General features: G+C 42.1%; 1 pseudogene; it reads left to right on the plus strand.

Annotated features, from left to right (window-relative positions):
- Positions 1 to 2,388: 2,388 nt before the first annotated feature.
- Positions 2,389 to 3,349, plus strand: LOC148165146 (olfactory receptor 7C1-like; annotated as a pseudogene).
- Positions 3,350 to 13,474: the final 10,125 nt, after the last annotated feature.

A 13,474-nucleotide genomic window follows, 5' to 3' on the forward strand; every position in this document is an offset into this window, starting at 1 on the left:
GCTGGTTCTCAGGTGTCTTTTCCCGGTAAGAGTTGCACAGCCTATTGCCAGGAGGCTGGACTCAGTGTAAGCTGGTCCTCTGTGTGATTTTTTTCCTCTGAAGCCTTTCCGCTGCTCTTTAGAGGATCAGAATAAAAATGGCTGTGGCCCAATATCCGGCCCCAGATCTGAAAGATCCCAATTCCCCCCTCTTCAGTAAACCCTCTGGGACAAACAGTCCTCATTTTTGTGTGTGCCAAACTCAGCAGACTCCTGCGGGTGTGTGCCCACAGCAATCCTCCGGGGAAGGAGTTGAGGGACCCACGTCACAGCCGTTTGTATGCAGTGGGGCTGAGAGTGGTCACCGGCCGGCTCTTGTGTGTGTGTGTGTGTGTGTGTGTGTGTGTGTGTGTGTGTGTGTGTGTGTACACTCATTCCTCATTCCGCCATTCTGGGGGATGGCTGAGTTTCGCCCTACTGTCCCTTCTGGGGCCGCTGCCCTGAGAGCTGTTGCCTGGTCATGGGCGCACCTGTTTTGCCCCTCCTGGGAGATGGCAGATAGTCAGCACATCCTAGTGCTTATCAACATACTCAGGGGAGAGCTGTCACCCGACCAGCCAGGTTTGCGGTTTATGGTGACCCGAGCTGAAAGTCCGTTCCTGGGCTTGCTGCCTGCAACAAGTTTCCCTGCTCCACTGCTTGGGCACTCTACTGGCTCAGGCACCCCAGCTCCTTCTGTGACTCCTGGGATCCTGAGACTACACTGACGCACCTTAGAATTCTGCCCTTTTCATCTCCTGAGCCCCTTTCAGAAAGCGATGTCTCTCACTGGAGCAGGTTTCTAACGGTTCTCATCTTGCCCTCCTGGGCTATATCACTTTCCACCAGCCAGCTTATGGAGGCTCCCTCCCTCTCCCCTGTCTCTCTTCCGATATCTCCCCACAGATTCATGTCTCCACACCTCCTACCTTGCAAAAAGCAGTTGCTTTTCTTCTTGTAGAGCTCCAGATATGTTTTCTTATATCTCAGGCTGAATTCATGGGTGTTCAGAATGGTCTGATAGATATCCTGCTAAATTCAAGGGATCAGATGAAACGAGGTCCCCTACTCTTCCACCATCTTACCTGTCTTGAAGTGGATTCTTGCTCTTCACTCCTTCTCAGTTCTTCTTGCTTCTCTTCTCAGAGCATCATTTCAGGGCCCCCCTCCTCCTGCAGCAGGAAACGACACTCCCATATGTCTGCTTACCTCTCGGGTCCTGCTTTATTCCAATGTTCACCATTCCTCTTATCTGTGAAGCACTGACTGACTGAGGCAGCCCTGCAGAGTGAGAAGAGCCTTGACTTGGAGTCATAAAATGTGCAGGATTTCTAACCCTAACTTTAAAAACAAAACATGCCCAAATATAACATCAGCATAATATGTGGTGCTTATTTACTTTTAAGAATGATATTTAAAGAAATTCTACTCAAAGAAAGAAGAGAGAAGGCATAATGTCTGACTTTCCAATGACAAAGAACAGCGTGTCACAAAGGGGCGCCTGAGTGGCTCAGATGGTTAAGCGTCTGCCTTCCGCTCGGGTCATGATCCCAGGGTCCTGGGATTGAGCCCCGCATCGGAATCCCTGCTCAGTGGGGAGCCTGCTTCTCCCTCTGCCTCTCTCTCTCTCTCTCTCTGACTTTCATGAATAAATAAATAAAACATTAAAAAAAAACAGCGTGTCACAAATGACCATGCAAAATAATATAATACAATCTGGGTCACAGAAGCAATGGAAATCATTATGAAATTTACAAATATTTGCTTTGAAAAACTGAATACAGGATTCATACACAGTGTCTGGAATAGTTAAGACTAATGTACAAATATTATTCCTTCTACACAGATGGTAGAAAACAGCCCTGATTATTGAGCTCCTATTTTGCCTACATATTATGTAAGGAAGTTTGAGGGATGGTATAGAGGAAAATGAAAGTGAGGAGATGAAAAGTAAAGGACTGAAACCCACAGACGTTCTAGACCAGCACTACTCAGTCATGAATGAACAGGGAAATCCCCCATGATCTTGTCACAATGTGGATTCTGATTCAGCAAGTCTGAATGTGGCCTGGGACTCTGCATTCAGAGTAGCTCTGGGCAATGCTGCTCCTGCTGGTCCATGGACCACACTCTGAGTAGCCAGGCTAAAAGGGGCACAACCGCTTTGGAACTAGGACTGCATTTCCAGATGGCAGTGGCAGCAGAGGGAAGGATGGAAGCATTTCAAATTCCCCACCCAAGGCAATTATAACAGGATAGTACTTTATTAATCCATTCACTGGAAATTAAAGGCAATCACATTTCTGTGCTGTCCATGTGATGGTCATTGGATACTGATTTTTTCCCTTTCCTGCTCCTTCTTTCATCCACATGGAATCAGGAAATCAAACACATACTTCAGAGTTTCTCCTCCTGGGACTTTGAGCGAAGCCCGAGGTTCAATTCATGCTCTTAGGGTTGTTTCTGTCCATATACTTGATCACGTTCACTGGGAACCTGCTCATCATCCTGGCCATCTGCTCAGACTCCCACCTCCACAAGCCCATGTACTTCTTCCTCACCAACCTGTCCTTTGCTGACATCTGTTTCACCTCCACCACCATCTTCAAGATGCTGTGGAACATCCAGATTCAGAGCAAAGTCATAACCTATGAAGCCTGCCTCATGCAGGTTTATTTCCTCATACTCTTTGCTGTGTCGGACATCTTTCTTCTGACCGTGATGGCCTATGACCATTTTGTGGCCACGTGTCACCCCCTGAAATACTTAGTTATCATGAACCCCCAGCTCTGTGGGCTGCTGACCTTGGAATCCTGGTGCATCAGTGTCCCGGGCTCCCTGTTGGAGATTTGATGTTTTTGAGGCTGTCCTTCTGCACAAACATGGATATCTTACCCTTTTTTTGGGATCTTCCTCAAGTCCTGAAGCTTGCCTGTTCTGACACCCTCATCGATAACATAGTGGTGTATTCTGCAACTGGGAGTATGGCCATGATTCCTTTCCATGGAATGCTTTCTTCTTACTATCAAATTGTTTCTTCCATACCCAGCATTTCCTCAGCTGTGGGCAAAACAAAGCCTTTTCCAATGTGGGTCTCACTTCTCAGTGGTCTCCTTGTTCTACGGCACAGGCCTTGGGGTTGACCTCACTTCTGCAGGGACTTCATCCTCTAGGACGAGTCTGGTGGCCTCGGTGAAATACACCATTGTCACCCACATGCTGAACCCCTTCATCTACAGCTTGAGGGACAGGGACATGAAGGGGGCCCTGAGCAGGCTTCTCAGGAGGGTGGTGCCTTTCAGCATCAGGAACCATTACAAGACTCTCCTGAGTAGCTGGGCCCACAATATGGAGGCCCAGAGATCCTGGCTTCTTTCATCTCACTATCTTTATTTTTTCCCAGGTGTACACATTTTAAAGCAGTTCTCTCCTTGGGTCTTCCTTGTCTTCTCTATTTTTCTTCTTCTTGTCTTTTATTTGTCTTCTCTATTTTTCTTCAGGTTATATCCTGGGTTCCCCTTTTCACTTTATAACCAGTCATTTTCTTTCATTTTTTTTTAATTTTTTATTGTTATGTTAATCACCATATATTACATCATTAGTTTTTGGTGCAGTGTTCCATGATTCATTGTTTGTTCATAACACCCAGTGCTCTATGCAGAACGTGCCCTCCTCAATACCCATCACCAGGCTAACCCATCCCCCTACCCCCCTCCCCTCTAGAACCCTCAGTTTGTTTTTCAGAGTCCATCATCTCTCATGGTTCATCTCCCCCTCTGACATACTCCCCTTTTCTTCCTCTCCTGTTATCTTCTTCTTTTTCTTTTTTCTTAAAATATGTTGCGTTATTGGTTTCAGAAGTACAGATCTGTGATTCAACAGTCTTGCACAATTCACAGCGCTCACCGTAGCACATAGCCTCCCCAATGTCTATCACCAAGCCACCCCATCCCTCCCACCCCCAACCACTCCAGTAACACTCAGTTTGTTTCCTGAGATTAAGAATTCCTCATATCAGTGAGGTCATGTGATACATGTCTTTCTCTGATTGACTTATTTCACTCAGCATAACACCCTCCAGTTCCATCCACGTCGTTGCAAATGGCAAGATCTCATTCCTTTTGATGGCTGCATAATATTCCATTGTGTATATATACCATCTCTTCTTTATCCATTCATCTGTCGATGGACATCTTGGCTCTTTCCACAGTTTGGCTATTGTGGACATTGCTGCTATAAACATTGGGGTACACGTACCCCTTCGGGTCCCTACATTTGTATCTTTGTGGTAAATACCCAGTAGTGCACTTGCTGGATCGAACGGTAGCTCTAATTTCAACTGTTTGAGGAACCTCCATACTGTTTTCCAGAGTGGTTGCACCAGCTTGCATTCCCACCAACAGTGTAGGAGGGTTCCCCTTTCTCCACATCCCCGCCAACATCTGTCGTTCCCTGACTTGTTAATTTTAGCCATTCTGACGGGAGTGAGGTGGTATCTCATCGAGGTTTTGATTTGGATTTCCCTGATGCCGAGCGATGTTGAGCACTTTTTATTGTGCCTGTTCACCATTTGGATGTCTTCTTTGGAGAAATGTCTGTTCATGTCTTCTGCCCATTTCTTGATTGGATTATTTGTTCTTTGGGTGTTGAGTTTGATAAGTTCTTTATAGATTTTGGATACTAGCCCTTTATCTGATATGTCATTTGCAAATATTTTCTCCCATTCTGTCGGTTGTCTTTTGGTTTTGTGGACTGTTTCTTTTGCTGTGCAAAAGCTTTTTATCTTGATGAAATCCCAATAGTTCATTTTTGTTCTGGCTTCCCGTGCCTTTGGCGATGTTTCTAGGAAGAAGTTGCTGCGGCTAAGATCGAAAAAGTTGCTACCTGTGTTCTCCTTTAGGATTTGGATGGACTCCTGTCTCACGTTTAGGTCTTTCAACCATTTGGAGTCTATTTTTGTGTGTGGTGTAAGGAAATGGTCCAGGTTCATTCTTCTGCATGTGGCTGTCCAATTTTCCCAACACCATTTGTTGAAGAGACTGTCTTTTTGCCATTGGACATTCTTTCCTGCTTTGTCAAAGATGAGTTGACCATAGAGTTGAGGGTCCATTTCTGGGCTCTCGATTCTGTTCCATTGATCTATGTGTCTGTTTTTGTGCCAGTAGCATACTGTCTTGATGATGACAGCTTTGTAATAGAGCTGGAAGTCCGGAATTGTGATGCCGCCAGCTTTGCTTTTCTTTTTCAGTATTCCTCTGGCTATTCTGGGTCTCTTCTGGTTCCATACAAATTTTAGGATTATTTGTTCCATTTCTTTGAAAAAAGTGGATGGTATTTTGATGGGGATTGCATTGAATGTGTAGATTGCTCTAGGTAGCATTGACATCTTCACAATGTTGATTCTCCCAATCCATGAGCATGGAACGTTTTTCCATTTCTTTGTGTCTTCTTCAATTTCTTTCATGAGTATTTTATAGTTTTCTGAGTACAGATCCTTTGCCTCTTTGGTTAGATTTATTCCTAGGTATCTTATGGTTTTGGGTGCAATTGTAAATGGGATAGACTCCTTGATTTGCCTCTCTTCTGTCTTGTTGTTGGTGTACAGGAATGCCACTGATTTCTGTGCATTGATTTTATAGCCTGCTACTTGACTGAATTCCTGTATGAGTTCTAGCAGTTTTGGGGTAGAGTCTTTTGGGTTTTCCACATAAAGTATCATATCATCTGCAAAGAGTGAGAGTTTGACTTCCTCTTTGCCGATTTGGATGCCTTTGATTTCTTTTTGTTGTCTGATTGCTGTGGCTAGGACTTCTAATACTATGTTGAATAGCAGTTGTGAGAGTGGACATCCTTGCCGCGTTCCTGACCTTAGGGAGAAAGCTCTCAGCTTTTCCCCATTGAGAATGATATTCGCTGTAGGTTTTTCGTAGATGGCTTTTATGATATTGAGGTATGTACCCTCTATCCCTATACTCTGAAGAGTTTTGATCAAGAAAGGATGTTGTACTTTGTCAAATGCTTTTTCTGCAACTATTGAGAGGATCATATGTTTCTTGTTCTTTCTGTTGTTAATGTATTGTATCACGTTGATTGTTTTGCGGATGTTGAACCAGCCTTGCAGCCCAGGGATAAATCCCACTTGGTCGTGGTGAATAATCCTTTTAATGTACTGTTGGATCCTATTGGCTAGTATTTTTGTGAGAATTTTTGCATTCATATTCATCAAGGATATTGGTCTGTAATTCTCCTTTTTGATGGGGTCTTTGTCTGGTTTTGGGATCAAGGTAATGCTGGCCTCATAAAATGAATTTGGAAGTTTCCCTTCCATGTCTATTTTTTGGAACAGTTTCAGGAGAATAGGTATTAATTCTTCTTGAAATGTCTGATAGAATTCCCCTGGGAAGCCATCTGGCCCTGGGCTTTTGTTTCTTGGGAGATTTTTGATCACTGCTTCAATTTCCTTAGTGGTTATAGGTCTGTTCAGGTTTTCTATTTCTTCCTGGTTCAATTTTGGTAGTTGATACATCTCTAGGAATGCACCCATTTCTTCCAGGTTATCTAATTTGCTGGCATAGAGTTGCTCATAATATGTTCTTATAATTGTTTGTATTTCTTTGGTGTTGGTTGTGATCTCTCCTCTTTCATTCATGATTTTGTTGATTTGGGTCATTTCTCTTTTCTTTTTGATCAGTCTGGCCAGGGGTTTATCAATCTTGTTAATTCTTTCAAAGAACCAGCTCCTAGTTTCGTTGATGTGTTCTACTGTTCTTTTGGTTTCTAGTTCATTGATTTCTGCTCTGATCTTTATGATTTCTCTTCTCCTGCTGGGTTTAGGCTTTCTTTGCTGTTCTTTCTCCAGCTCCTTTAGGTGTAGGGTTAGGTTGTGTATTTGAGACCTTTCTTGTTTCTTGAGAAAGGCTTGTATTGCTATATACTTTCCTCTCAGGACTGCCTTTGCTGTATCCCAAAGATTTTGAACAGTTGTGTTTTCATTTTTATTGGTTACCATGAATTTTTTTAATTCTTCTTTAATTTCTTGGTTGACCCATTCATTCTTTAGTAGGATGCTCTTTAGCCTCCATGTATTTGAGTTCTTTCCGACTTTCCTCTTGTGGTTGAGTTCTAGTTTCAAAGCATTGTGGTCTGAAAATATGCAGGGAATGATCCCAATCTTTTGGTACCAGTTGAGACCTGATTTGTGACCTAGGATGTGATCAATTCTGGAGAATGTTCCATGGGCACTAGAGAAGAATGTGTATTCCGTTGCTTTGGGATGGAATGTTCTGAATATGTCTGTGAAGTCCATTTGGTCCAGTGTGTCATTTAAAGTCTTTATTTCCTTGTTGATCTTTTGCTTAGATGATCTGTCCATTTCAGTCAGGGGGGTGTTAAAGTCCCCCACTATTATTGTATTGTTGTCAATGTGTTTCTTTGCTTTTGTTATTAATTGCCTTATATAATTGGCTGCTCCCATGTTCGGGGCATAGATATTTACAATTGTTAGATCTTCTTGTTGGATAGACCCTTTAAGTAGGATATAGTGTCCTTCCTCATCTCTTATTACAGTCTTTGTTTTAAAATCTAGTGTGTCTGATAGAAGGATTGCCACCCCAGCTTTCTTTTGGTGTCCATTAGCATGGTAAATGGTTTTCCACCCCCTCACTTTCAACCTGGGGGTGTCTTTGGGTCTAAAATGAGTCTCTTGCAGACAGCATATTGATGGGTCTTGTTTTTTAATCCAATCTGATAGCCTGTGTCTTTTGATTGGGGCATTTAGCCCATTTACATTCAGGGTAACTATTGAAAGGTATGCATTTAGTGCCATTGTATTACCTGTAAGGTGACTGTTAACTGTCTGTTGTCTGTGTTCGTTTCTGCTCTTTGCTGCTTTTACGTTCTCTCTTTGCTTAGAGGACCCCTCTCAATATTTCTTGGAGGGCTGGTTTCGTGTTTGCAAATTCCTTTAGTTTTTGTTTGTTCTGGAAGCTTTTTATCTCTCCTTCTATTTTCAATGATAGCCTAGCTGGATATAGTATTCTTGGCTGCATATTTTTCTCGTTTAGTGCTCTGAAGATATCTTGCCAGTCCTTTCTGGCCTGCCAGGTCTCTGTGGATAGGTCTGTTGCCAATCTAATGTTTCTACCATTGTAGGTTACATATCTCTTCTCCCGAGCTGCTTTCAGGATTTTCTCTTTGTCGCTGAGACTCGTAAGTTTTACTATTAGATGTCGGGGTGTTGCCCTATTAGTATTGATTTTGAGAGGGGTTCTCTGTGCCTCCTGGATTTTAAGGCCTGTTTCCTTCCACACATTAGGGAAGTTCTCTGCTATTATTTGCTCCAATATACCTTCTGCCCCCCTCTCTCTCTCTTCTTCTTCTGGGATCCCAATTATTCTAATGTTGTTTCGTCTTATCGTATCACTTATCTCTTGAATTCTGCCCTCGTGATCCTGTAGTTGTTTCTCTCTCTTTTTCTCAGCCTCTTTATTTTCCATCATTTGGTCTTCTATATCGCTGATTCTCTCTTCTGCCTCATTTATCCTAGCATTTAGTGCCCCCATTTTTGATTGCACCTCATCAATAGCCTTTTTGATTTCGATTTGTTTAGATTTTAGTTCTTTTATTTCTCCAGAAAGGGTTTCTCTAATAACTTCCATGCTTTCTTCAAGCCCAGCTAGTATCTTTAAAGTCATGATTCTGAACTCTAGGTCCGAGATCGTACTAATGTCCGTATTGAGTAGGTCCCTGGCTGACGGTACTACCTCTTGTTCTTTTTGCTGAGGTGATTTCTTTCGTCTTGTCCTTTTGTCCAGAGGAGAATAGATGAATGAGAGAACAAAATGCTAACAGGTTTACAACGTCCCCAGCAAATATACTGTATACAAATCAGAAAAGACCTGAAACCAGGGGAAAAGAAAGGGAAAGAAAGAAAAAAGAAAGAGAAAAAGGAAAAAAAAAAGAAAAAAAAGATAAAAACAAAAACAAAACAATACAAAAAAGCAGAATATGATCAAATATGATCAGGCTAGTGCATAGATCAGTGCCACACACTAGATTTTGGGCGTATTTTGGTCTGTTAGAAAAAAGTGCCTCCTAAAATTTTACAGGAAGAAAGACATATATGTACAAAATAAGGGTTGATACAATGAAGGGATGGAAGATGACTGTAAAGATGAGAATTATAAAAGATTTTATAAAAGGACTTGGTAAGATAAGTTGTTTGAAAAAAGAAAGAAGATTTAAGAAAAAAAAAAAGGAAAAAGGGAGAGAATGTGATCAGGCAGGAGACTAGAACAAAACCAGACACTAGTGATTCAGGGTATATTTTGATCTGTTAGAAGAAACTGTACCTCAAAATTTTTAAGAGAGTACAACTTATATATATATGAGAAAAATAAGGGTAACTACTATGAAGTGATAAAATATGACTTTAAAAATGAAAAATAAAAAATGTTTTTTTTTTTAAAAGGGATTGATAAGATGTTGGTTGAAAAAGGGAAAAAGAAAAATAAAAAAAAACAGTCAACAAAAATTAACTTTGATGAAATAATGAATCATGGTAAAAAAAAAAAAGAAGCCATGAATCTATGTGCAGTATTCCCCTAGCGCTGGAGTTCTCCCATTCTCCTTGGTCGATCAACTTGGTCTTGGCTTGCTGGCTGTTTGTGCTGATCTTCTGGGGGAGGGGCTTGTTGCTGTGGTTTCCAAATGTCTTTGCCGGAGGCGGAATTGCCCCGCCCTTGTCGGTCCGGGCTAAGGAAGCTGCTCCGGTTTGCTCTCAGGAGCTTTTGTTCCCTGCAAGCTCTCCGTACAGCTTTGGAGGACCAGGGCAGAAATGGTGGCCTCCCAATCTCCACCCGGAGGAGCTGAGAACTCGGGGCCCCGCTCCTCAGTGTGCCCCCAGAGAAAAGTAGGCACTTCCGTGTCCCCGGTCTCCGGCCGCACTCCGTGCTCACCCGTCCTGTGATCGAGCGTTGCCATCTCTGGCACCCGACCCCGCGCGGAGTGTCCAAACCCAGCAGATCCCTGCAGTGCGTTCCCGCACCGCTCCTCCCCGGGAAGGAAGGGGTGTCTCCCCGGATCTGCTGCTTGTTGGGTCCCTGCTGGGGGAGCCGTGCCCCGACTGGGCTGCAGATCACAGTTTATGGCAACCCCGAGCTGAGAGCCCGCGACTCTGCTCCATCTCTGCAGCCGGCTTCCCCGCTCTGATACCTGGGCGCTCTGGCGCACTCAGGCACCCCCGGTCTCTCTGTGACCCCAAGGGTCCTCAGACCACACTGTCCCGGGAGGATTCCACCCCCCGCTTAGCCACTGCAGCGACGTCCCTCCGCCAAGCCAACTTCTAAAAGGTCCGATTTTGTGCTCCGCGACTCTATCACTTGCCAGAAGCGGCCGGCGGAGGCCCCTCCCCCACCGTCTGTCTTCCCGAGTATCACCTCGATTCACTTCTCCGCATGTCCTACCTTCCAGTAAGTGGTCGCTTCTCTGTTCAGAGAGTTGTTGCTACTCTCCTGTTCGATCTCCTGTTGAGTTCGTAGGTGTTCAGAATGGTTTGATCCCTATTCAGCTGAATTCCCGAGACCAGACGAAATCTAGGTCTCCTACTCCTCCGCCATCTTGCTCCGCCAACCTATAACCAGTCATTTTCATTTGGTGTGACTACAACCTGGTATTTTTCTCAGTAATCTTCGGTAATCGTTTGGATTTCTTAAAAAAAAAAATAATAAGTCAAATCTCATGTAGTTAATATCCATACTCAGAGTCATGCAATGTGTGCCTATTTTGGAAATGTCCCGAAAACTCACTTACAGAAATGTTTTCTCAGGTCATGTGAATAAAATCAACTCAAAGATCTGACTCTCCCCCTTTTTCCTGATCTGATTCACTTTCCATACAGTCACATCAAATTTACTAAATTTCTCTGCTCATCCACAATATAGATTTCTTGAATTTTAGAACTCTCTCTTACTTATCTTTGAAACTGCAGTGCTTACTATAGTTCTCAGGATGGAGTTTATGGCCAGTGAATTTTTGTTGAGTGAAAAATAGATGTGTGGGTGGTTAAATACAGTCAGGACCAGAACATGAAATGTATTGATTTAATGAAAACTGTTGAGATAGAAAACACATTTGGTGTTTTTGTTTTGTTTTGTTTGTTTGTTTTTAGTAGGTCCCAGGAGGACCCAAGGTGGGGCTTGAACTCAGAACCCTGTGATCATCACCTGAGCTGAGATCAAGAGTCAGTCAGTTCACTGAGCTACACAGGTGCCTCAAGAAATTTGGTTATTGTTATGGATCTTGATAACAAAAAGTAATAATAGCACTCTACCAGTACTGATTAAGTGTTTATACACATTATCTAATTTAAGTTTTCCAATAATACTTATGTGATTAGTATCATTCTCCTATTGTTAGGGAGGAGGTGGAGCTTATGGTATCTAGCTGACTCACTCAGGGTCAAGGCTGTGGTGAAAAGGCTCACCCCTTCTGAGGTCTGTAGAGGGCTGCCTGGTTCAGATGCTCTCTCAGGCATCAGATTATGTTGCCTCCAGCCAAATTTTATTATAATAACAGTTTAACCCATAACACATAAACATGCATTTCTGGAAGTCAGCTCCCCAGCTAAGAAATGTTCTGTGTTTGGGGGCTGCAGGCTTACAAATAAATAAAATTCTACAGTGATATTTATTATGGTTTCCTTAATATTATAATTTCACTTCATTTGATTGTTACAAAGCTTAGCACATTTTTGCATGTATATGTTTATTCACAGGTATTCTTCCTATATTTTTCATTTGCACCTTAGATCATTTCTCATCTTAGGTATTTTTATTCTCATTGATTTAAAAGAACTTTTTACATGGTTACACTTTATATTTTGTAATATCCAATGTGTTGTAAATATTTTTCTTACATTTACACTTATTTTTAAATTTTCTTTATTGTTGGACCTGTAGATTTTCATGTGCTGGAATCCATCAATTATTGTTCTCAATTCTTTTACTTCCATCTGGTTTATGTTCAGAGGATTAATTTAATCTTTCTTCTAGAAGTCCACTGCAGTTCTATATTTTTTCTACAGGTTCATTTTAGTCATTGTATTTTTCTACAAATTCACTCAATGCAAAAAAGTTGTTGGCATTAAGATAGAAATTTAAAAACAATGAATTGCGGATCACTACATCAAAAACTAATGATATATTGTATGGTGACTAACATAACATAATAAAATTTTTTAAAAGGTGGATTTCTACAAAGAATAAAAAAAAGATAGAAATTTAATGTTATTGTATTTCTGACTAATAGCAAATTGACCAAGCACCATTTATTTCCAAAACCTTGCTTTCCTCATTGATTTTGATTCCACTTTTATAATATAACAGTTTTTTCTTAATAAGATTTGTGTTTTCTTATTCTCCTGTCTTGACACCAATAGGCTTAAGCCAATTTCACAATGTTTTGATAAACGCAAAGGGGTAACCTGCTTTCTTGCCTTCTCCAGCTTTTAGAGACTGCCTGCATCCCTTGTCCTATGGCCCTGCCCCTCCATCTTCAATGCCTGCAGTGGCTGGCTGAGTCTTTCTCATGTTTCATCTCTTGGACTCTTATTGCTGCCTCCTTTATCCATTCACGGACCCTTGTGATTACAATGGCTTTATCCAAATAACCCCAGATAAACTATTTTAAAGTCAGGTTATTAGCAATCCTCATTCCTTCAATAACTTTAATTCCTTTTCTCTTGTAACCTAATATTTTCACAGGTTCTGGGGATTGGGATGTGGACATTTTTGGAAGGCCATCATTCTGCCTAATATACCACATGACACAAATTTGCCCAAATGTATGTGAGCTGAAATCTCTTAGTGGAGCGTCTAGGAAAACATGTATTTTCCTAAAAAAAAAAAAAAAAATCCTCAAAATGGTGAAATAGGAGTTTTCGCTCTTCTTTCCCCAAGGGCACTATTTTTGACAATAGCTCATGGGTGACAGTACCTTCGTGGAAGTACAGGGGTCCAATGAAGAAACTCAAGCCTAAAATTGGAGGAAAATACAGCCAGCATTGAACACACTGAAGAGAGTAAGAGGAACAATTACACTTTACCCACGTACCCTCTATCCTAAGGCAGCACATTCAGTGCTACAGGAGATCTTCTTGGCCAGGGAATTCTCCTGTGGATGAATGTGAGTGTGTGAGTGAACGCCTGTTTTCCCCACCTGTGCAGGATGCTGCCAGTTACACACACTTCATTCCCAACCCACCCAGAAAACTGTCCCAGACGCAGAGGAATCCTGGACTTAATTCCAGACCTAAAGGAGACCTTTTTTGGTGTCATAATGAGCTTAGGAAATGTGGAACTTAGATGGTCACAATAGTCCCTGTGGATGGAGCACCAGCTCTGGGCCAGGGAATTTCCTGTGTGTTCTAAAATATTACTAATTTCTCAGACCGAATCCT

Source organism: Eumetopias jubatus, unplaced genomic scaffold (genome assembly GCF_037043125.1).
Source record: "Eumetopias jubatus isolate StellerSeaLion01/CBP00866 unplaced genomic scaffold, mEumJub1_p1.0 scaffold_1, whole genome shotgun sequence".
NCBI lineage: Eukaryota > Metazoa > Chordata > Mammalia > Carnivora > Otariidae > Eumetopias > Eumetopias jubatus.